The sequence below is a fragment of the Nelumbo lutea genome, chromosome 1, assembly GCF_056320005.1.
Source record: "Nelumbo lutea isolate HS-2025 chromosome 1, American lotus-T2T, whole genome shotgun sequence".
In the NCBI taxonomy this organism is placed as follows: Eukaryota; Viridiplantae; Streptophyta; class Magnoliopsida; order Proteales; family Nelumbonaceae; genus Nelumbo; species Nelumbo lutea.
In genome coordinates, this window is record NC_142684.1 from 164,888,411 (window position 1) to 164,914,086 (window position 25,676).

At 40.6% G+C, this 25,676-nt stretch overlaps 1 pseudogene; it reads right to left on the bottom strand.

The window, feature by feature from the left end:
• Nucleotides 1-3,905: 3,905 nt before the first annotated feature.
• Nucleotides 3,906-25,676, bottom strand: part of LOC148878902 (F-box protein FBW2 pseudogene) — a 70,573-nt pseudogene continuing 48,802 nt past the window's right edge.

A 25,676-nucleotide genomic window follows, 5' to 3' on the forward strand; every position in this document is an offset into this window, starting at 1 on the left:
CGATGTTGGTGCTCTCTCCTTGCCGGAAACATCTTGATTTCATCAAAACAAACCAACTCCAAAGTTGTTCTCGTGGGCGTGCTTGTGACGTCTTGCCATTCAACCTCTCAGAAAACAGTTGACCCCCGAGAAAAGAAATGAAGGAATCAACAAAGTTGATGAGGATTAATTCATTGTGGCGCGTAGTCAACCATTTCAGCTGACGACCACTGTCTGAAAATTAATCTGAAACAAATTCAAATAACGTCCATTAATTCCCACACTGATTAATATATTTAGTCTCTACATACAATTTTTTCTGTCGTATGTGTTGCGGCAGAGTTTTACGAATAATATATGATTTTTTTTTGGGGGGGAGGAAACTCTGAATCACGAATATGGTAATAGAAAGGGGAGGGGGAGATGTCTGGCTAGTCAAAGTAAAATCTAGACTGGCTAGCATCACCAAGTAATCAAAAGAAAGTTTAGTATGGACCCAGTTTAATTACTAAAGCGTTAACCAGGTCAACCCCAGAAATCAATCAAATCTATATATAAACAGTCCTCTTCATTCATTTGTTTATCATCCAGATATATCACATCCCATTTAATTCTTTCACGTATACAGAATCCTCCCTTCTGGAAAACATCAAGGAAACAAACAGCTATATCTTATTTATTTGTTCATAACAAGATGGATTGTTACAGAAAAAATGTCTACAGAGCTTCAATCACTCTCATCGTCTTGCTTTCTTTCTTCCTTACGCTTGCAGCAGCGAGACCTCTCAACGGACATCAGTCGTTAAATGAGGTTATCGTGCTTCAATTCCAATCCCTTCAGAGAGGAGAAGTTCCACCCTCTGAACATTCATGTAACACAAACCTTCCGAATCAAGGTTGCTGATGATGAGGATATTTAATTAAGATGCATGTAAGAATATATGCTCCAGCCAGCTGCAGTCTTTCGCCGGTAAAGCAAGTTTCGGGATTCAATTCAGTAAAGACAAAAAAAAAAAAAAAAAGATGTTTAATTGTTATATTCATCAGTTTGTCAACATTAACATAATAAGTCGTATATATTTCATTCCAAGATTTGCATTCAAACTTATTTCATTCAATGATTTGTATTATTGTTCAAATCTACCGAATTATATTTGAGGCATGCTCTTTCTTGTTGTACGTACGTACTGTAGTGTTCTTTTCCTCTTTTCGACGCAATGTTTTAAAAACCATTCCAGCCGGTGAACCAAACATGGCCGGTTAGACCACGGTTTGAACATGCAAAAGGGAAGCTTTGTGTCACACGGTAACCGAAAAAAATGAAAAATCTATGGCACCAGAAGAGCATTGACCAATCAAAACCCCTATGAATTCTAATGAAAACCATCCTGATTTGATAACCCATTTTTGCATTGTATCTCTCTTGTGACAATGGTTAATAATTTTTTTCCATCTCTCCACTGTTTGTGCATGAATGTCAGATAGACACTAGAAAACATTTACGCTTTTGCAGATGTTTGATGTACATCATCCTATGTTGCATCAAGCTTGGGTTATGGAAGTTGAAAACTCATCCTTAATTAATTTGTTTATTTTTGGGATTCTCATATATGTCGTGTTTTAACTCTAAGTTACCCAGGTAAGGAAAGACAAAAGATGCCATATATGGAGTTTAATTGCACTAAAAATTTTATGTGATCAAGGTTTTTGAACCGTTGTTGATATAGACGATCAAACCATTTGGATAAAAAACCGGTCGGTCATATATAGTACTGATTCTGTTTTTACCCCGAATTATCATTTAGGCAAAAACCATTGAAATGGTCACAGAACTGTTGACCTAAGCAGTTGAACTACAAAACCATTTTCACCTAGGCAGTGGTTCATGGTTTAATAAAAACTATTTAAACTTTTTAAGGAAGCATTAGCAGAGAAAATAAAGAGGAGAGAGACAGAGAAGGGCTAAGATGAGATCTGAGATCACTAAGAGAGAGATCCAAAAGGGACTAAGCGGGAAATATCGCCACTGCCTTTTCTATCGCCATCACCATGGCCATCATTGGTGACTATTGCCTTCTTTTTCTTCCTTCTCTTTTTCTTCATTCCTTTCTTTTTTTCCTTTCTTTCTTTCCTTTCTTTCTTTCTTAGTTGACAGCCACCCACTTCATTCCTCTCTTCTCTTATAAAAGATCAATGATATATATGTATGATCCATATTTACCCTAATATTTCAATCTAAAGGTTAAATATATCTAACCACTTGAACCATTTGACCCAAATAGTTGAACCGCTGGGCCGGAAACTGGTGTTCAAAGTGGTTTCATTTCCAAATTAGCTTTTAAAACCTTGACTTTAACTATTCCAGTGCACCTATAGTAACATTATATTAGAGTTGGGATTTCTTCCTCATAGAATTGGTCCTCACACTGACCTCATAACACTTGTAGACATGCATTAGAAAAATCTCTACACTTGTATGTTTAGAGGTAGAAATGGCAGCAGGAAGGGTTCGGGGGTGACAACCATATTCCACATCCCCAACCTTGATTTTGAAACAAATCCTTGGCCTTGAACTTGATGCCCTAAAATTTATTAATTAAAAGTATTTTGAAAGATAGATTTACTTAAAGTAAAGGAAAGCTTTTAAATATAAGTAATATTTTAAAAATATTTTGATATATATAGTATAAATAATATAAATAATATTATATATAATATACTAAACATTTAATGTAAATAATATTAAATATATAGAATCTGGGTCCGGGTGAGGTAGGGACTTTAGTTACCATCCCCGTCCCCGTCCTTAATTGGGAATCCCTATTAATCCCTATTAGTATTCTCAATCCCATTGGGTTGGGGAGGCCGTGTACCCAACGGGGATGGGAAAAGTTGCCATCCTGAGGTGGGTGTTAAGGGTGATCATTTCAGCTTGGCTTGGACATTCTGGGCTTGGGCCTAGGTTTTGTGTTCAGGCCCAAGCCTGCACCAGGCCCACAAATATTAAGGCTAAGCTAGGCCTAATACTTCAATCTCAACCCTGCCCACATATATTTAAATATGTATTTTATATGTAATGGATACATATGTATATATATAATTTTATGTTATACTATAATATGACACTTACAATACTGTATATAATATTTTATATTATATAATATAAAATAAAATAATATGCATTAATGCCATTTAACATAAGATATTCTATATATAATATTTTATATATAGAAAACATAGGCCTGGGTCTGGGTTTATATTTCAGCCCCAACAGGATCGGGCCTAAGCTATAGCCCTTATCAAAAGGGCAAAGCCCAGCCCAGCCTATGATCACCCCTACTAGGTGTGATAACTAATTTTGTGACTCTGGATCCCCTGCCCATGAGAATTCTACCCACGTATACCCACAACACACCACCCCCGTGAATTGGGAACATCTCCACCCCTTTGTAATACTATGTAGGAGGATGAGATGTTCTCCATATGTGGATACGATGTTATGTGAGTAGACGTGGGCAGGAGATCTGGACTCCAATTTTGTGAGGAGAAAATCAGGAACTTCCGGAAGTCGTGCAACTGACATTACCTTAATCATGGAAGATGTGCAACTAGTCACATTTTGGTTTCAGAAGACATGCGGTCAGCTTGACTGCGAACCGTCAGATCTGCCTTAATCTGAGCCGTTGGTTTATGGGTACAGTGGCAATAAATAGGAGGGCCCCATGCCTCATTTTCTTTACACCAACTTGCCTTGCTTTCGGATTCTGAGGTCATGCCTTCACCTAGCTACTCGAGCTCTTCTCTTGTTCACACCGTCTTTTCGGTTAAGCTTTTTCCTAGTGAGTCTTATCGCTTTGTCAGCAATGTCTGGGTACCTGTACAATGTCTTTCCCTAGGGCGGTAACCAAGATGACGCCCCTTTGAGCTCAGGGAGAGCTTGGGGGCAGGCTCTGGAGGCTCAGGAGGCCTCCAGCAAAATGGCTTCCACCTCCCGAGGTAGGGAGTCGGACAGCTTTGGTCCTTCCTCTATTGCGATGGAGAGATTCAGGACCTTGGTCCTTCAATTCAACCTTCCCAGAAACCTCATCTATAGTCTCCCCTCTGGTGACTATCCTTGGGATCACGATCACGATGAGATCGTGATATTCTAGGAATAGCTCATCGCTGGCCTTCGTCTTCCTCTGCATCATTTGATAGTGGAGGTTTTAAACCAATTTAACGTTACCATAGACCGGCTTCACTCCAACTCAATCCGAAATGTAGTTGGGACAATTTCTTTATTTTATGAATACTGTCTTCCCCTTGACCTTGACAACTCAATCAGAGGTCAATCGTGCAGAATCTCCAGGGTGAGCTCGACCGGGCTCGAGGTGAAGTCCTTCAAGCTCACAAGGGGAGTGAGGCCCAGGAGCTGCTCGTTCGGGACTAGGAAGCATAGATCACCCGGCTATCTGAGGAGAGCACTCACTACTGGGAGGAGTCATCAAGGGTGATAGTGGAGAGGGAGCTCCTTTGCCAGTAGATCTAGGACTTGGAGTCCACACTTCAGGATCGGACTTGGAACTTCGACACCATGGTGGAGGTTGAGTGAGCTAATGCGGTATGGGACTTCAAGGACTCCAGGAGTACCACGACCTCCAGGTGGAGTACGACTCAGGCTCCTACCATTCTGGATTCAAACTCTACCGTTGGCTGGTCTGGAAGAAGTGTTTTTGTTTTTTCCTGTTAAGTGTTGTGTTCTCTTTACTTTCTGCCAAAGCGACTTTACTCGAGCTGTTAGAGCTACATAAAGGAAGTGGGATCTTTTGGTAGTTGTTACCTCGAGCTATTCCTCCATACTTGGGGTAGTTTTATGGTATACCCAGAGGTGGTTATCATAGTAAGCCTGAGTTGTATGCACCTGGGATAAGTTGACATAGGTTGTCCCTTATCGAGTTCAACTAGTATATCGAGGCGAACTACGCTTCATAGAGTTTCCGCCCGAGCTGCCTATGCCTTCGGTATTAATACTTAGCCTTTGCCGATGAAACAATTAGGTCTTACACAGTGCCGAGGTCTTAGTTAGCTCGGTATTTTAGCCTTTAGGCTGAGGGAGTGACTTATGGCCCACTCTTAGAGTTCGCCCATGCCATAAAGGCGATTGGGTCTTATCGTGTTGAGGTCTTTGTTAGCTCGACATTTTGGCCCTTAGGCTCTGGGAGTGACTCACGGTCTACTTAGTAGTTTATAGGTAATATTGCCTTAAGTTGACAATATTCCATGCCCGAGGTACTTGTTTCCCTTCTAGGGTTTCGAGCCCATATGTTCCTTCCCCGAGCACCTGCTTTACTCAGTAGGATCCTTCCCAATTTGGCCTAAGGTTGCCAACATCGGGCTTAGGCACCATAACTTTGCGAAGGACCAGGTCGCCGACGCGGAGGTTCCGCTTCTTGACCCTAACGTTATAGTACTGAGCTATTCTCTGCTGGTATGCCGCGGTCCTAATATATGTGAGGTCTCATACTTCGTCAAGTAGGTCGAGGTTGGTGTGTAGCTCTTCTTCATTTGCCTTGTCATCAAACGCTTCTAGTCATAGTGAGGGAACCTCGATCTCGAATGGGATGACTGCTTCAGTGCCGTAGGTGAGGTTGAAGGGAGTCTCGCCTGTAGTGGTCTTCACTATGGTCCAATAAGCCCATAGAACACTGGGTAGCTCACCTGCCCATAGTCCTTTAGCTCAATCTAGGTGTGCATTCAATCTGCGGAGTATAGATCTATTCGTGACTTCCGCTTGGCCGTTTGCTTGAGGGTGTGCGACTGAGGTAAAGTTTTGTCGAATTCCCATGTCTTGGCACCAGTTCTGGAATTTAATGTCCTCAAACTACTTACCATTGTCAGAGATCAGTACCCGAGGTAACCCAAAGTGGCATACTATACTTTTCCAAAAGAAGTTCTACACGTTCTGAGCTGTGATTGTTACTAGAGGTTCAGTTTCTACCCACTTAGTGAAATAATCAACTGCTACCACTAAGAACCTCCTCTGGCCTGTCGTTGGTGGAAACTGTCCGAGTATATCGATCCCCCATTGTGCGAAAGGCCACGGGTTGGTGAGATACTTCAGGTCGATTGCAGGTTGGTGGTGGATATTGGCATGCTTTTGGCACTTGTCACACTTTCTGACGAGCTCGATCGCATCTGCTTTCATTGTTGGCCAGTAGTACCCCTATTGTAGTGCTTTTTGGGCAAGGGCCCTACCCCCCAAGTGTTTTCTGCACAGGCCCTCATGAGTGTCATGGAGCATGAGCTCGACTTTGGAAGGTTGCAAGCAGCTCAGTTAGGGGAGCGTGTAAGATCTTTGGTACAACCGTTCATCTATTATGACATATTTGGCCGCCTGACACTCTACCCTTGTGGCGACATTATGGTCTGCGGGGAGGGTCTCATGTAGCAGGAATCTCACGAGCGGATCAATCCAGCTCGGCTCTGCTTGAATGACAGGAGCGACCTCCTCTAACCCCCCCGAGAATGCTAGGTCGAGGCAGGTTCTCTATGTACACGGTTCTCATGGTATTATCACTGGTGCTGGCTAACTGGAATAGAGCGTTGGCCTCAGCGTTCACCGATCTCGGGATTTGCTTGATGAAGTGCGACTGGAAGTTGAGCAGAGTCTCTCTTACTTTGGCTAAGTAGGCAATCATGGTTGGTTCAGGAGCTTTGTATTCGCTTGTGACTTGATTGACCATGAGCTGGGAATCACTGCAGATGACGATATGCTTGGCTTTCACTTCCTTGGCTAGAGCCAACCCGGCTATTAATGCCTCATACTCCACTTCATTGTTGGATGCCGTGAACTCGAAGCATAGTGCATACTCCAGTTTTGTGCCACTTGGGCCGTACAAAACGATTTCGGCTCTGCTGCCCTGCTGGTTTGATGAGCCATCTATGTAAAGGATCCAAGGCTCCTCATCCCAGCTCGCACTTGGCCTAACTAGGAGAGATGCCACACTGGTTGCTAACTCACGGTGCTTGAACTCAATCGACCTGGGAATTTCAGGCTCGCTCGAGCTAGGGGCCTTGTGCTCGATCGGCCTTGGGACTTCGGAGTTGAAAGTGCATTCCGCGACAAAGTCTTCCAAGGCTTGGGCCTTGATAGCAGTTCACGGCTTGTATTGGAGGTTGTACTCGCTGAGCTCAACGGCCCACTTCGTTAGTCTACCGGAGACCTCGGGCTTTAGTAGAACTTGCCTCAGAGGTTTGTTGCTGAGGACGATGACAGTGTGAGCTTGGAAGTACGGACGAAGCTTCTGGGCTGCAATAACTAGTGCATAGGCTAGATTTTCTATCTCTGAATATCTCGTCTCTGCTCCCTGCAATACTTTACTAACATAGTAGATAGGTCGTTGGACCCGATCTACCTCTTTTATTAGTATCGAGCTGACCACCTCATGTTAGACAGTTTTGTATGCCCTTAGCTTAATTAGGATGATGAACATTATGAGTTTATTGTAAATGAATAAAAGTACATATTTAATTCATGTTCCCTTGGTATGTTTCTGTGTAATACCCTTAAACTGGACACTTAATGAGACTCGTGTTAGTTTAGAATGTTCACAGCCAGTGGGTCGGTCTGGGGAGACCTATCCTGATAAGGCTGACACTGATGTGCCACCAAGTCGGTTGGGGTGGCTTGTCTCAGCTGCCAAGGTGAGACCCTAGGCACATGCAGTGTAAGTTTAATTGAATCTTTGAACTGGACCAGATTTCTAGTATTGCCCTGGACCTTGGAGATTAATGGGCAAAACTCGAAAGTTACACCCGACCCCTAGACTCGATTATGATACTGCACTAGGTGTCAGATTGAGCTGTCTTTGATGTACCAATCAGTGAGATCCTTAGCAGGGTCAAAACCTGGGGTATGTTGGGATAGCCTGAGAATTCATTTGAGTGGGTGATCATAGTGATAGGATCAACCCCTTTGTTGGACAAAGGTAATGACCGGGGATGCTCTCTCTCTGATGGAAACCAAGACTGCCAGCAGCCGATTTCAATCGTTGAGATTTGTTTTGCAAAATATATTTTATATGAAGTATATATATATGGTTTCTAAAATGTTTGCAATGGTTTAAATTCCCGGAATCCATATAAGTAGAGAGTGCAACATTGTTCCTTGTAGCCGAGGGAGAGGTCCTCTCTTGTCGGGCAGTGTTTGATCATTATGGGCTGAGAGGTTGAGTGTAAGACCATTAAGGATAATACCTGATGAGCTAATCTTGCATCTGCTCACAGTCCCTAGGTGTTACAAGGTGGCTTGGTCCAGGGACCACTTAAGGTAAGTGCTAGGCCCATAGAGCCCATTTGATGGGTTTCAGGGGGTGCACTATCCATAACAGTGTATTCGGCCAGGCCTTGTAACAAAGGATGGGCCGAACCCATGTGGCTGATGTGTAGATCAATGCTTGGGTCCCACGCCATAGAAGGAAGCCCAACTGGGCAGCAGTTAGGAAGGCCAAGTGAGCATATGACCTTAATGGGCCTAAAGCCCATTTCGAACTGGGTTATTTAATTAGTTAAATATGGGGCGAATTCTGAGATGGATTAGTAGATAGGATAGGGTCTAAACCCTATCCACTAAGAGAGTCCAGATCTAAATGTTATTCAGATCTAGAAACCTCCTAATGAGATTAGGAGAAGGCTAATCTAATCTGTAGATAAGATAAGGGTTTATCCTTATCACCTAAAGGGATGTTTGATCCAAATCTGATTTGGATCAGCAGCTCCTAATTGGATTAGGAGCTGATCCTTTAGGGTTACAAAAGAAGGAAGGGGTGGCAGCCTTTAGAAAAACATACTCACATCCTCTTCAGAGCTGAAAACACAGAAGGAAGAATTAAGCAACCTTGCAAAATTCTTTCTTGCCGCCTACATTGCCAGTTCGATCTCTAGTTGTTTGATAAGTCAAGATTTGATCTTGATATCAGTTCTTCATGAAAGGACTGATAGGAAGCTATGCTCATGTGCCATCCTGCTATTTCTTACGAAGGACAAGGTTCTTGGAGAAGAACACTATTGATTCTGCTCCATCCTGCACTGCGCCATCTTTAGTGGGAGCAGTCTTTGGATCCTTCCTTGGGTGTGAACACCTCCATTGGGAGATATTACTTCTCTGTATCAGGTATACTTTTCTCCTACTGCTTTTGTTCAGTTCTGGTTCAATTTATGGTTCAAGAATGATCCTTGAAAATATGATTTTCTAAATGGGGATTTCGAATCCCAGTTGAAAGGGAGAGAAAAATTTTTGAAATTTGCCCACCTTATTCTCCAAGATTTGGGCATCCATACGATGGATCTCTCATCCCTTCACCTCGTCACTTGTCGAGAGTTACAACTCTAAAACATCGCCCTCCTTGGGCCGGGTTAAGACCGGTATACTAGCGAGGTACCTTTAGAGCTCATCGAACGTGAGATGACACTCTTTGGTCCATTCAAAACCTTTGCTTTTAATTACCTCAAAGAAAGGCAGGCAGCGGTCTACTAACTTGGACATGAAGTGGCTCAAAGCAGCTATTTGGCCATTCAGTCTCTGAACCTCCTTCAGTTTCTGGGGTGGTCTCATGTCTAAGATGACCTTTATTTTATCCAGGTTGGCCTCAATGCTGCGCCGGTTAACGATGTACCTCAGGAATTTACTCGATGTGACACTGAAGACACACTTATTGGGGTTCAATTTCATGTTAAATTTACACAAAATTTCAAAAACTGAATGCAAGTCTTGTATTAAATCATGCAAAAATTGGGTTTTGACGACCATGTCATCTACATAGCATTTTATTTTTCTGCCAATCAATGGCTCAAACAATTTATTCACAAGTCTCTGAAAGGTTGCCCCAGCATTTTTCAACCCAAAGGGCTTAACCTTGTAACAGTATAAGCCAAGCTCGGCTATGAAGGTAGTCTTTTCTTCATCAGGTGGGTCCATCTTGATCTGGTTGTAGCCTGAATAGACGTCTAGGAAGCTCAACAACTCATGCCCTAAGGTCGCGTCCTCCAGATGGTCGATCTTGAGGAGTAGGAAGTAGTCCTTTGGGCAATCTCGATTCAGGTCGGTGTAGTCGACGCACATGCACCATTTACCATTAACCTTTTTTACCAGAACGGGGTTGGCCATCCAACTCGGGTAATGGATTTCCTTGATAAAGTTGGCTGCGAGGATTTTCCCGACCTCCTCGTCGACTGCCCTCCATTGCTCTGGGCTAAGTTGCGTTTCTTTTGTCTAATGGGCCTAACTACAGGATCAATATTAAGCTTGTGAGTTATGATGCTAGGGTCTATGCCGGGCATCTCTGCCGTGGACCATGCAAAAACATCTAAATTTTCAAGTAAGAAGCGTACCAATTGAGATCGCAGAGGCTCCTCAGTAGATGCACCATTCTTCCCTGGTGGCCTCACGAGTTGATGTCCGAGCTGCATCTTTGGTACAGCCTGCGACAGTTGAACCTCCGGCAATCACGTGGATAGTCCCCCGAACTGGTCTCTCTTCAGGGGGTTACCTCTGCGGTTGCTCTGCCTGTCTACTGGATTTGGGAGCATCTCTATTCTACTCCCCCTACCGACTTGCTTTATTATTATTATTATTATTATTATTATTTTGTACAAAATTTCTCAAGTATCCACGACGAATGAGCTCTTCTATCTCGTCGCGGAGGTTTTTACAAATTTCGGTGCTATGACCGTGGTCTTTAAGGAAACTACAATACAAATTTTTATTTCTTACACTAGGATCTGCCTTCAGCCGAGGTGGCCACTTCACATACAGGGCGTCCTTGATTGCCATAAGTATCTCAGCCAGCTTCGCGTTCAGGGGCGTGTAGTCCATTCTTTTGGCTGCTGGAGCTTGGAAAGGCTGACTCGGCCTTGCCCCCCAAGCTGGGTCTTTTTTCTTCTTACCGTCCCCTTGAATCAAGGACTCGCCTTCCCTTTTTCTCTTCTCGGGCGCACTTGTGTTCTTCTGGTTGATTTCCTCCTCTGTCCCTATAAATTGATCTGCGAGCTTGAGGAACTCGGTCACAGTTTTGGGCTGATTAACAACCACATGCCACTTGAATTCTTTATGGGTAATGCCTCGCTTGGTCACGGTGAGATGAACTGCGGGGTCCAGATCGGGTATTTGCAAACAAGCATCATTGAACCACTTGATATAACTCCAAATGGACTCCCCTTCCTTTTGGATTATGCCAAGGAGGCTCTCCTAAGTTCTTGGGCACCTCTTGCTAGTGACAAAATGGGAGGTGAAGACTTGCACGAACTGCATCTAGCTTCTTATCGATCCGGGCACAAAGTTTTGGTACTATGTGCGGGCCACACACATATAGGATTCACTGGCCCTTGCCAGGTGCATCTGGGACTGGAAGGCATCAACATGGTCGTTCAGATCGAAGGATCCATCATACTTATCCAAGGGAGGGAGCTTGAAGTCCTTTGGCATAGGGACAACAAGAAGTTCTGGCGACAGAGGAGAAGGAACTGAAAGGAGAGGAGTAGCTTTTACTTCATCTGAGCTTACCTCCTCCTTACCCTTGAGCTCGGGCAAGATGCGGGTAGCAGTTCGGCGAACTCGTCGGCGCCTCCGCTGCTGCTTCGTCGGCTCGGCATTGGTGCTACTTGCTTCTGTATTAACGAGCTCGATGGTCTCGGACTACTGATGATAGCTCTGAGCCGAAGGGCCCTGCCTGTAATCTGCGGCTAGGACCTCAAACTGGTTTTTTGCGAGCGGGAGCTTGAATTGAGAGTGCTGAGGCAATGCGGGCTTGACCGGCTGGGAGGCCCCTGACTGGTTTGCAGGCTGCGAGGCGGGGGTGATTGGTCTCTCCTTCCTGCCGTGGGACGAGGCTTGGCTTTTGGAAGGGTTCTGGGTTTGAGAGCCCTCTCCTCGGAAAGGACGTTCACTCTAACAGGAGGGCTTGGCTTTCTTCGTGGCCGGATGCCGAGGGGGAAGTGACTGTTGGGCCTGAGGCAGAAAAGGGAATTGCTGTTGGTACTAGTACTGAGAAACTTGATGCAACACTTGCTGCTGGTAGAGTTGAAACTGCTGAAACTGTTGCATTTGATCTTGCATGGCTCTTATGCACTGCATCAGGTCTTCGAGTTGGTTTTGGTTGCTCACTAGGGGAACTACGGAAGGTTCAATGAAGGTTTCTCTAACCGCGGAAGGGAGTGGAGCGTTCATAGGTGCCACTGTCAGAGGCACATTTAGGTTTGGAATTCCATCCATAGAGAGTGGGACGGTGAACTATCCAATGTAGACAGTGGGGAGCTGGGGTTGATCCCTTGAAGCGTTCGACACCACGTCCGGCATTACTAGAGGAAGCCATGAATGCTGAGTTCTTAGAGAAAGTTGCAGAGATTAGAGGAAGGCCTTTTTGAAGCGTTCTCACAGATGGCGCCAAATGATGCAGCGCAATCCGGGCACTCTTAGCTGGCAGACACTTGGCTCCTGGCTAGCGACGGATGATACCTGAGAAGAGGAAGGTGGAGGATTCTCGGGGAGCTCGCCAGGTGGGAATACTCCGATGCTTAAGTTAGAACACTCGAGAGAGTTGCAAAGGATGCAAAGAGAGCTAAGAGTGCAGATAACGTTAGATCAGTAAAATTCCAGATACCTTCGTCCCTTCAACCTTGGGGCCTTTAATGCAGATGTTCTTGTCAAATCGGGCATAACTGCCACTGGCCCTCTACGCAACCGTTATTTGCCAGGGTTGCACAGGTAAGTGTTGCAGAGTACTACCCAATCGGATGAGAGACACAACCCAGAAAGGACAGACATGCCACCACCTGTCGAGAGATGTGGGTGCAGTCTGCTGGGCTGGCAGGAGATGTGATGCAGTCTGATGGGTACGGTCTCGCCAGATAAGAAGCTTCTTGAGAACGCCACGTCGTTTAACAGCGAGCTACTTTGTAGCGAGCTATCCCATAGTGAGCTGCCTTGTTGCGAACTCCTGGATGTGTCCCAAGGTGATTCTGCCTGAGGTTGCTTTTGGGGCAGTTTTCTTGCCTAAGTATTGGAGCGAGCTGATTCTCTCAGCTTGCGAGCTGGAATAGACTTGGCTTGGAGTATTCCCTTTCCACATACCGGGGTCCTTGAGCTCGTGCTGTAGCGAGCTCATTCCGTGGTGAGCTGTAATGTAGCGAGCTGTCTTGAGAGGACCTTAACGAGCTCGTTACTCAATCGTAACTAGGCTGTCATGCTGAGTAGTTGCTTACGTTGGATCACATCCATGTGTTGCCTTCTTAGGAGGTCGGGTCAAATCATCCTCCATCATATACCGTTCAAACTCAAAGAGGAAGAATATCTTAACCCACTTTTCTGACAAGTAAAAAAATAAAAAAGTAAAAGAGGAAGAATGTCTTAACCCCAAAACCCACGATTTGGTATTCATAAGAGACTCAAAGCTTCGTACTAGACCCGGTTTTCCTAAAACATTAATAATTCCAGGGTAAAATCCCAAGAACCAAATCTATATATAACCACTCTCTTCATTCAAATGCTTATCATCCACACACATAACATCCTCCCAGAATTCTTAATATCTCCTCTACACAAATCTCCTCTGCAAAGCAAAATTTCATCTACAGCTTACATTAATTAAATCCGCACTATTTTGCAGGAAACAGTTTATTTGTTGATAACAACTAACAACAAATGGGTTGTCACGGCAGAAGAAATGTGTGCAGAGCTAATGCAATCACTCTCCTCATCATCTTGCTTTATTTTTTCCTTGTGGTTGCAGAAGCGAGACCCCTACTGGATGGAGAGCCCAGATGGTCAAATGGTGTTATTATGCTTCAACTCCAGTCTCTCCAAACCGGCCCAGTGACACCTGGACCTTCATGTAAGACATACAATACACATTGTTGAGGATGATTTGTCAATATTAAAGAATTTTCAAGGCAAGTTTTAGAGGTTATATATAAATATATTAAGCTAAGAATAATAAATACGAGATGTATGCTTTTCAGATTTCAGATTATATATATATATATTATCAACAAATTGTATTCCATTGAATCTAAGATTTGTATTCAATTTGATCACATTGTAATTTGTACTCAGAAATTTCTATTTCCATTTTAGCTTGTTCAAATCTTGTGTGATTGTGTTAGCTGGGTACGTATCATTACATTGGCACATTTGTGTTGCAAGTTAGGCTTAATTCAAATATGTACAGTGCAAATGTATAGAATAAAATACAAGGCTTGTACTCTACAAATTTGTATTTGTATTCCTTCTAAACTGAGTTTGGGAAAAGTGTAAATATATACAAAGTTGAGAAATACGGTATACAATATTTTTCATTTAATGTTGCATTTGGAAACGATATAAATGAAGTGTAAATCCCGGTTCAAGGTAAATTTGCACTCTAGTTCATTTTTGCATATATTTGGCAACATTACATTTATGCATTGATAAATGACATATCGATGTATATTTACGTTGATAATAAGATGTAAAAGTACATCAATAAAAAAGAAGTAAATTTGTATTGAATTGGGCTTTTGATAAAAAAAAAGCATATACTTTATTGAAATTCATGTTTGCATCCATTACAACTAAATATATGTTTGGTAAGAAGATAAATTGGTCGGTGCAAAACTAACCTAACTTTGCAATTTATATGAACTGTTTTATATTCTATACATTTGCATTTACACTTATTTGCATCGTTTCCAAACACAGCCTAACATACTAATTTGTATTTGCACTCTCCCCAGAAAGCCTTTTAGTTTTTTTTCCAAATGTGTTAATGAGCCTTGCAATTTAATCATCTCTAAAGCAAGTTAAAAGCAGAACCCTTCGCGCTAAATTAATATATTTTTCAACTATTAAGACAAGATCTACACCAAAAGGAATCAGCCTAATAATCATCTGATTTGGGCGTCATGATAAATTTTTGCCCATATATATCCTTATTGAAAAGAACGCTGTTCCTTGGAGACTAAGAGAGATGATTAAGTACGATACTGATCCAACGAATTGTTGATTGACTACGAGAAGTTTGGCGATCGAGAAAAGGAGACCCAAGAAGATGAATGCGAGTAACAGATGATTTGGCTAATTAGTTTTTTTTTGGATTTTTTAACTTTTAATTATAATATAAAATAATTACTTACTGATTACTAAAGCAAATCCGGCCATAATTGCTGTATAAATGACATTGCCAGGAATTTTTTATACGATATAGTTTTGGATCCATGAGAAAATCTCAATATATCTATCTTTTCCACGTGGAATCATACAACACGTGGACCAGATCATGTCTCTAAAGGGTAAGTCCGGACTGAGTCAAGTTGAAGAATAGCGCGTAATCAGCCTCTTGAGATGACTAAAATGTTTGGAAACGTTATTCTCTGGAAACAACCATCAATCGTTTTTCTTACTTCTCTCTCTTTCACAAATCTTTTTCCTTTGATACATACATTCAATTAATATTAATATAAAGAAAAATGGAGCCTCTCCATATAATAACCTTCACCTTATAATAATTCTAAAACATTTATTAATTCATTATTAATTATATAATACTATTTTGTCCGCTATTACCAACCCAAGAATTCTAATTTATTAAACCAACCTATTTTTCTTTCCTAATTTATTTCAAGAAAAAAAAATCAATGTCTACATTGCTGGCGATACTGAAGAACCAATTAATTTTTTTGTCCGCTATACAACTTCATGAGGAAATTTAAAAGCGACCTGGCCTGTCAAAAGGGAAACAATAACCCCTTAAGGTTGCCATTGGAATCGGTGTGAAAGTATATTGATGACGTTTTACATTGAAGTGTGAGGAAGTGAACTTTAAACATTGAAAAGCATGATAAGAAAAGTGTAAAGTTTTACATTGATTTTATCAATCTATAAATCTAAACTGGATTGGGCTTTTATGTTGATCTTCATTTGCACTTTGTCCAAACACCAACAAAACTAAATCGTCATAAACTTTTACATCGTTCTTGATTTACATCCCTTCCAAACGAAGCCTAAAAATTCATCAAAGTGTAGCAATGTATCATGCCCCTCAAACTCTTTGAGTGGATAGGGATAATCTCTTACTTTATTAGCTGATACAAATCTCAGAACCGCTCATTCTTTAATTAATCTTATTAAGCTAGTCAAATGGGCTTTAGGCCCATTAAGTCTATGTGCTCATTTAACCTTTTAACCTGTTGCCCAGTTGGCTATTCTTGTATGGTGTGAGACCCAAACATTGATTTACACATCAGCCACATGGGTTCAGCACAACCTTTGTTACAAGGCTTGGTTGAATTCACTATAGGAGACAGTGAACCCCTGAGTCCATCACCATTGGCTCTTAACAGGCCCAACATTTATACTAAATAGTCATTAGGTCCAGCCACCTTATGAAAACCCAAGGACTGTGGGCAGATGTAAGATTAACCCATCAGGTATTACCCTCAATGGTCTTACATTTAATCTCTCAGCTCATAATGATCAAACATTGTCCGACAACGGTTAAAATCAACTGCCGGCAGTTTAGGTTTCCATCAGAGAGAGTGCATCCATGATCATTCACTTTGTTTGATAAAGGGGCTGATCCTATCACTATGATCACCCACTCAGATGAATTCTCAGACTGTCCCAACATACCCAGGTTTTGATCCCCTCTAAGGATCTCACTAATTGGCACATCAAAGACAACCGAATCTGACACCTAGTGTAGTACTATAATTGAGTCTAGGGGTCAGGTGTAATATTTTAGCTTTGCCCACCTATCTCCAAGGTCTAGGGCAATACTGAAATTTTTGTCCGGTTCAGGGTTTAAAGAAAACCCACACTGCATGTACCTCATGTCTCACCCTGGCAGCTGAGACAAGCCACCCCAACCAACTTGGTGGCACATCAGTGTCAGCCTTGGCAGGATAAATCTCCCAGATCTATCCAACAGCTGTGAAGATTCTAAATTAACACGAGTCTCAATAAGTGTCTAGTTTAAGGGTATCATACAGAAACATACCACAATGACATGAATCAATTATGTACTTTTATTCATTTACGATAAATGTCAGAAAGGTACATGAATCTGATTGGAGCTAAAGGCATAATTTTCTAACAGCTTCCACTTGCACTTAGGTCCAATCGAGTACAAGCCGGAGTTCCATCCACGTGTTTCTCAAACACTTTCTGTGTTAGTGGTTTAGTCAATGGGTCTGCTACATTTTCCACCGATGCTACATTCTGAACCAGAACATCTCCTCTTCCAACTATCTCTCACAGTACATAGTACTTCCTCTCGATGTGCTTCGACTTCTAGTGGGCTCGTGGCTCCTTAGCTTGAGCAATGGCTCCAGTGTTGTCACACAACAATGAAATGAGTGATGTACTGGATGGAATTACTCCTAATTCCTGAATGAACTTCTCTATCCAAACGATTTTTTTGGCAGTTTCACTTGCAACAATGTATTTGGCTTCGGTTATGGAATCTGCGGTGGACCCCTGTTTACTACTTTTCCAGCAAACAACTCATAATCCTATCGTTCTGACTGAAAATTGGCATCAGTATACTCCTAGATCTGTAGTGAACTACCATCGAATACCAGACAAAATTCTTTTGTTGTTTGAATGTATTTTAGTATGTTTTTCACAACGGTCTAATACTCCTGCCCTAGGTAAGATTGGTATCTGCTTACCACACTCACTGCTTAAGAAATGTTAGGACGAGTGCAAAGCATGACATACATGATGCTCCCTATGGTTGAGGCATAGGGAACCTCTTTCATGTCCTCAATCTCTTCGGGAGTATTGGGAGACATACCCTTGGAGAGAGTGACTCTTAACTATTTTGTCAATGTAAGCAGATTGGGAAAATCCTATTATCCTCTTCGATTTATTTCTATAGAGTTGAAGACCTATTATGTAAGAGGCTTCTCCAAGATCTTTCATGGAGAATTGCTATGAAAGCCATACTTTCACCATAGTTAACATTCCTACATCATTTTCAATGAGTAGAATGTCATCTACATACAGAACAAAGAACCTAACCTTATCACCATTGGTTTTCCTATAGACACAGGGTTCATCCGGATTTTGCTCAAAGTCAAACAGTTTGACAGTAGAATCAAATCGGATGTTCTAACTCTTAGAAGTTTGCTTAAGTCCATATATGGGTCGGTTGAGTTTACATACCATGCGTTTCTGACCTGCAGCTATGAAACCTTACAGTTGCTACATATAGATATATTCAGTAAGATCTTCATTCAGGAACGAAGTTTTGACATCCATTTGCCAAATCTCGTAGTCATGGTATGCTGCTACAAGTAGTAGGATCCTAATGGGTTTAAGCATGGCCACAAGCAAGAAGGTTTCCTCATAATTGGTTTCCTCTTTCCAAGTGTACCATTTCACCACAAGACGAGCATTGTAGGTCTCAACTTTGCCATTGAGGCCCTTCTTCCTTTTATAGATCCATTTGCAACTAATTGACTTTACCCCAGGGGGCGGATCTACTAGAGTCCAAACTCCATTGGTCTCTATTGAGTCTATCTCCGCTCTCATGGCATCTACCCACTTCAAGGAATCTATGTCCATTGTAGCTTCTGTATAAGTCATAGGATCCTCCTCACTGGTCGTGGCTTCCACCAAGAAACTTTCTTGGTCATATTCGAAACGAATTGGAGGCCTGAAAACCCGGGTAGATCTCTTAGGTTGGTTATTTTCTGGAACTGGTGGGACATCTCCCACTACTCCTTGGCTCTCCTCATCAAGAACAATTCCCTGATGATGATTATCTAGGATGTACTCTTCTTCTAAGAAGTAGGCATTTTGACTGCAAAACACATTTTGCTCTTTTGGAACATAGAATAAGTAATCCACAATGCCCTTGGGGTAGCTTATAAATAAGCAACGACTAGTCTTGGATTCCAATTTGTCAGTACTAGTTCTTTTAACATGTGCCAGACAACCCCAAATCATCAAGTGTCTTACACTTGGTTTCTTGCCGGTCCAAAGTTCATAGGGAGTCTTCAGAACGGATTTGGTTGGAACCCGGTTCAACACGTACATCGCAGTCTTTAATGCATAACCCTAAAAGGATGTGAGTAGCTTTGAGTGCATGAAAAATGATCGGACCATATCCAATAAAGTCCGTTCATCCTTTATAACACACCGTTTAATTGTGGCATAGCAAGAGAAGCTAGTTGTGATACTATCCCATTGTTCTTTAAGTAGTCCCTGAATTCTTCAGAGAGATACTCGCCACCTCGATCTGATCGAAGGGTCTTAATTTCTCTTCCTAACTGTTTTTGACCTCTTGTCTGAATTTTTTGAACTTTTCAAAATATTCTGATTTATGTCTCATTAGGTACACGTAACCATATCGTGAATAATCATCGGTAAATGTTATGAAATAAACTTATTGGTTATGTGTCATAACATTCAGGGGACCACATACATCAGTATGTATAAGGTCAAGTGTGCCTGTACATCTTTCAGACTTACCAGTAAATGGCCGTTTCATTATCTTACCCTAAAGGCAAGATTCACAAGTTGGAAGGTCTTTTACAGTTAAAAAATCCAAAAGACCATTCTTTACCAACATTGTAATACGATCTATATTAATGTGACCAAATCGGTAATACCATAAACATTACATTATGTTATATATAATGCCACACTTGGATATGTATTCGAAATAACAACTATCAATAATTATAATTTATATTATATATCAAAATTTCTTATTTTCTAGATTTTCAATAGCACAAATAAAGTACAAAGTACAAACATTAATTGAAACTTAGATCACCATGTACCAATTAAATAATACGTTATAAGCTGTCCAATAATCCCATAATATGCACAGCTGGTTTAACTTTGATTTGAACACATAATTAGATGCCAATAATTATTATAAAAATCTTATGGTGTATATGTGAGAACAATAATTATTATTAAGCCGTCCAACCAATTAATTCGAAGAATAGATTTGTGTATTCATGTATGCTCTATTTTTAATAATTAATGCTATATATGAGATCTGAGTAAATTGGACGGTTGGACGATTCTGCAGTATTATTCCTGGTTCATGCATTCTCTTATATCTATCATGATTTTTTTGAGTCCGGATCTCCTACTCTCAAAGTATGTCGGCGGGGGTGCACTTTCAATAACAAATGAACATAGTCTTGTATTCTTATATCTATCATGATTTTTTTGAGTCCGGATCTCCTACTCTCAAATTTCTGGTTCATGCATTCTCTTAAAAAAAGTAAAAAGGTGAACAAAAAGGAGTGGGAATTCACATTGGACTCCATACGACTTTACGGCCCATTCTAACCTAAGGCTCAGTACACGGATCAGCCCTTTTCAGTTCAGGTCGTGAGCTGTGTTGGGCCAACCCCCAAAATATTCCAAGGGAGGGAGGCATGGCTTAGGATGGCCCACGGGCCGACATGACGCAGCTTATACTTTGCATGCGCCATGCTATACCAGCCTAGCATGGCCCGTTTTTCATTTCTATCCGACCTGAGCATATATATATTATAAATATATATATATATATATATATATATATTATTAAATACATATACATGCATATAATATTTAAATAAAAGATGTTTAAAATGGTGCATGTTTCCATATACTTTAAATCATGCCTTTAATTTTCAAGTCAAATAAAAGCCCTGCTCACTTGTTATATAGACATCACTCTACATCGATCCAATTTTTATAGGGTTTTGATAAATAGGTACTATTAAGGATGGGTTAGATATATACATGATTCTGGATACAATATACCCACAAATGATACGATTCTAAACGCCTGTTTCTAGTGTTTCGGATCCCATCTTTTTTAATAATAAAAAACAGCCTATAATCTTTGAAAAAACCAAAGTTTGAAAAAAAACTAAAAAAATAAGTGTTTCGATCATTTCTAAGTACCAATACGAAAGTCGTATCATATTGATACCTTGGCATTCCAAAACTAAAAATAAAGGGATTTCTTAATGCTCAGAAAACCTGAAGAAAAAAAAAACAATTAATCACCAGTTAAATTGATGATGTGAGGCACATGTATATGTAGAAACTTTAAATTGTAATTATTCAATACTCAACACTGAGATGAGATGCTGACCACCAATTTTATACGGCCCAGGCACTTTTGTTGTTTTGCTAACTTGCAACCTCCATCATCGTTTTTCTTATATTCTTATAATTAATTAACCCTTTATTTCTTCTTTGGCAAGTTGAAGTTTCAATATGAAATCGAACAAAGATAACAATCAATCGTAAAATATCTTCTCCATATTAGTCTGATGAATAATATCTCTAAAACCACATTTGTAGCTAGCCTTGTCGAAGAAGGAAAGAGGTGTGAGTGCAGAATACGCAGAGAGGAGGAACAAGAGGACGAAATTTCTTTGTTCAAAAATACGTACACACAACGAAGAAATGACCGTAAGAACCGTTATCGCGCGTTGTGGAACTTTGAACTCAAAACACCTGCGGCAGTGGCAGGAGTCTCTTAAGCGTAAACCAGGAAATACTCACATGATGAACATATTATATATACATGGATCGATCCCATAATTCCCATTGAGTTCCATCCCATTTGAAAACAGAAAACCCCAACGACTCTCAAATTTCATCCACAGTAGTTAGCTAGTTTAATTGCAGTTTATATCCGATAAAAGAATGGCTTCATACGGAAGAAATCTGGTGATGATGAGAGCTGCTTCAATATTTATGGTCTTCATGATTTTGCATTCCATAGTGCTTCCGCTGGCAGCAACAAGGTCTCTGTTGGGCCAAGATGATGAGTGGTTAAAGAAGGAAGATATTGTGCTTCATCTTCAATCCCTGCAAAGAGGCCCGGTGCCACCTTCAGGACTTTCATGTGGTTCGAGATTTCCAAACCGACCATGTCCTCCGCCATGATTCCGTGTGGCCATGCATGTTGCGCCACTATCATCTTTGCCTTCATCAATTAATATATACTTCTTCCGCCATCTCCATGGTTAATAAAACTCTGTCTCTGTCGGCACTTTAGTGGTGTGTTTTAATTAATATATTTTTCTTAATTTGATGGTTTAAGTTACGTTCCCTGCTATTTGATATTGTAATTGGTCTAGCACAGTACTACTAGCTAGTTGTGCAAACTTATAATAAGTACTTTTGCCGATATCCACACAAATTCTAGTTTGATATAATAAATGATGTTTCTGTACATTCAGAACAAAAGTTGTCTTGAGGCTTACAGGGTGAATTTGTTTTGCTTCCCCATGCAATTGTTTCATCTAAACATCGTTGCATGAATCAACAAGTCGATCATTGCCGAAATAAATGAGAAATAAGAGTGGAAGCTAGCCAGAGAGGGAGGGGAGGGGAAAACTTTGGCTGTCGACGGGTGACAGGAATTCCTTGTGACGGGAAAACTTTTGCTATGTCCGGCCACTTCCTCAGCAGTAGCAGTAGCAGAAACTGGGAGATATCATACTTCTACTCTCTTTTTTTATTGATATTAAACTGGTTTTTGTTAACAGATCTGAGACCAGGAAAGCACATCAGATAGCTAAATTAGCTAGATCTTGCAGAACTTATGTAAATGCTAACTATCCCCTCCAATCCTACAACAGTACTTTTGTTTACTGTACTAAAGGTATAGTTATGTACTCCTAATGTTTTTGTCGGTTCCTTTTTATGGAACTTCTTTTACAAAATAAAAAAGTCTCTCGGTTATATTTAACTTTAAACGTGGTCTTTGCTCTTTCGCAACGTTAACGAACGTGAACGTAAACGTGTATTATGTTGTGTAAAGATATATATTTTTTTTATTCTATTCTAAATATTAAAAAATAAATAAAAAATACCTTCAAAGTTGAAACCTAACCAAATCAGAAAATCCATCGTCGTCTTTCAGCTCTCGTATTGTTGGATTAAGAATTCGATGATTTTGAGAGATCGGATCTCCTGCACACGTTTATTACATCTACATGTAGAGAACATCTCTTCCTCTACCTAATATTATGGTTCAATTATTACTGTTACACTTCGAATTATTAATTTTATTTATTTATTGGGTTTGATTTTTGATTTTCTATCTTATATGGTTTCGTATAAAAATGATCTTGATATATCGGATGAATGATTATAATTGGCAATGGCTCCAGGTCTTGAGATGAAGGGATTAATCGTGTCCAATTTGGGTGATATTCGCATCATCACATTTAACGTAAAATGACGTTCAAAATCAAAATAATCTCGATCGGATGATTGGAATTGGTTTTGGTTTTTGGTGTTAAGATGAAGGGATAAATGGTGTTGGATTTGGGTAATTTTGGTGTCGTTGGATTTAGATTTTTGGGCTCCATGTATCTATGATCTTGGATTTTTTATTTGATGTGAAATGAGACTCATGATCAAAATGACTCCGATCGGATGATCGGAATTTTTTTAGCTTCGAGTCTTAAGATAAAGGAGTAAACGGTGTCAGATTCAAGTGATTTTGGTGTTGTTGGACTCGGATTTTTGGGATCTATTTACCTAAGGTCTCGTATTTCTGATTTGATATGAAATGAGGTTCATGATCAAAATGATTCTGATCAAATGATCGAAGTCGGTTCCGACTTTGGATCTTAGGATAAAATGGTAAACGGTATCATATTTAGACGATATTGTTGTCGTTGGATTTGTATTTTTGGGATCTATATACCTATGGTTTTGGATTTCTAATTTGACATAAAATGAGATTCAAGGTCAAAGTAACTCTGATTAGACGATTGGAATCGATTCTGATTTCAGGTCTTAAGATGAAGGGGTAAACGGTATTGGATTTGAGTGACCTTAATAATGAATCTTTGCTAATAGGAATGGCAACTAAGTGGGGCACCCCCTCCAGGGTAAAGTCAGCTAATGAGTTGAGATGCCGAGATGCAATAAGATTTGGTACTAAAATCACATGGGTCTGTTCTGCTCAAGTATCTAACTATCAGATCTTAATAACACTCTTTGCTAGTAGGAATGGCGGGTGAGGAACACCCTCCCCATAGTTAAGATACTTTTCCGCCCCGCCACCAGTGGTAGGGCATAGCATTCACTCCCCGTTGAGAATGGGGAATACCCCAATTTTCTTTGCCCTAAGGCAACCACCTAAAATTAATTTAATTTTTGGATATTTTACAAATAGGATTATGTGAATTTGGTGGTATTTTAGGAACTGAATTTGAGAATACTTTAGAAATGGAATTATGGGATCCTAGGATTTTAAGAATTTGGGAAAAATTTAGATATATTTTACTAATTTACCATTAGGTTCATGGGGGGGTGAGGATTTTAAGAATTTGAGAAAAAATTAGATATATTTTACTAATTTACCATTAGGTTCATGGGGGGTTGAGGATTTTAAGAATTTGGGAAAAATTTAGAGATATTTTACTAATTTATATTTTACTAATCCGATTGGGTCAGGGTCGGTTTCAAGTTGAGCCAAACAGACATAAGTTTTTTAAAAATCAATCTAGAGGGTGATCCGTTTTTCCTTGGAGTAATAATAGTTCAGTAGTTAAAGGGTTCAACAACAACCACCTGAGTTACTAGATTATTGACCAAATTAATAGTTTTATTGAATAAAGATATGGTTTGAGATTACCCAAAACGGTGTTAGACAATGTATGCCCTTAGCTCCAATCAGATTGATGTACATTATAACATTTATTGTAAATGAATAAAGTACATATTTGATTCATGCTATAGTGATATGTTTCTATGTAATACCCTTAAACTGGACACATAATGAGACTCATGTTAGTTTAGAATGTTCATAGCCGATGGGTCGATTTGGGGAGATCTATCCTAATAAGGCTGACACTGATGTGCTGCCAAGTTGGTTGGGGTGGCCTGTCTAAGCCGCCAGGGTGAAACCCGAGGTACATGCAATGTAGGTTTAACTCGAAACCTTGAACCTGACTAGAATTCCAGTGTTGCCCTGGACCTTGGTGATAAGTGGGCAAAATTGGAATGTTACACTTGAGCCCTAAACTCGATTATGATACTAGACTAGGTGTCAGATTGGGCTATCTTTGATATGCCAATCAGTGAGATCCTTAGCGAGGGTTAAAACATGGGTATGTTGGGACAGTCTGAGAATTCATTTGAGTGAGTGATCATAGTGACAGGATCAACCCTTTTGTCGGACAAAGGTAATGATCGAGGATGCACTCTCTCTGATGGAAATCAAGATTGCCGACAACCGATTTCAATCGTTGAAATTTGTTTTTGCAAAATATATTTTATATACATATATATATATATATATATATATATATATATATTATGGTTTCAAAATGTTTGTAGAAGGTTTTAATTCCCGGATCCATGTGAGTAGAGAGTGCAACACTGTTCCTTGCAGCCGAAGGAGAGGTCCTCTCTTGTCGAGCAGTGTTTGATCATTATGGGTTGAGAGGTTAAGTGTAAGACCATTGAGGGTAATACCTGATGGGCTAATCTTGCATCTGCCCACAGTCCCTAGGTTTTTATAAGGTGGCTTGGCCTAGGGACCACTTAGTGTAAGTGTTGGGCCCATTACGAGTCCATGTGATGGGCTTCAGGGGGTTCACTGTCTTTTCAGTGAATTCGGCCAGGCCTTGTAATAGAGGCTGGGCTGAACCCATGTGGCTGATGTGTAGATAAATGTTTGGGTCCCACGCCATAT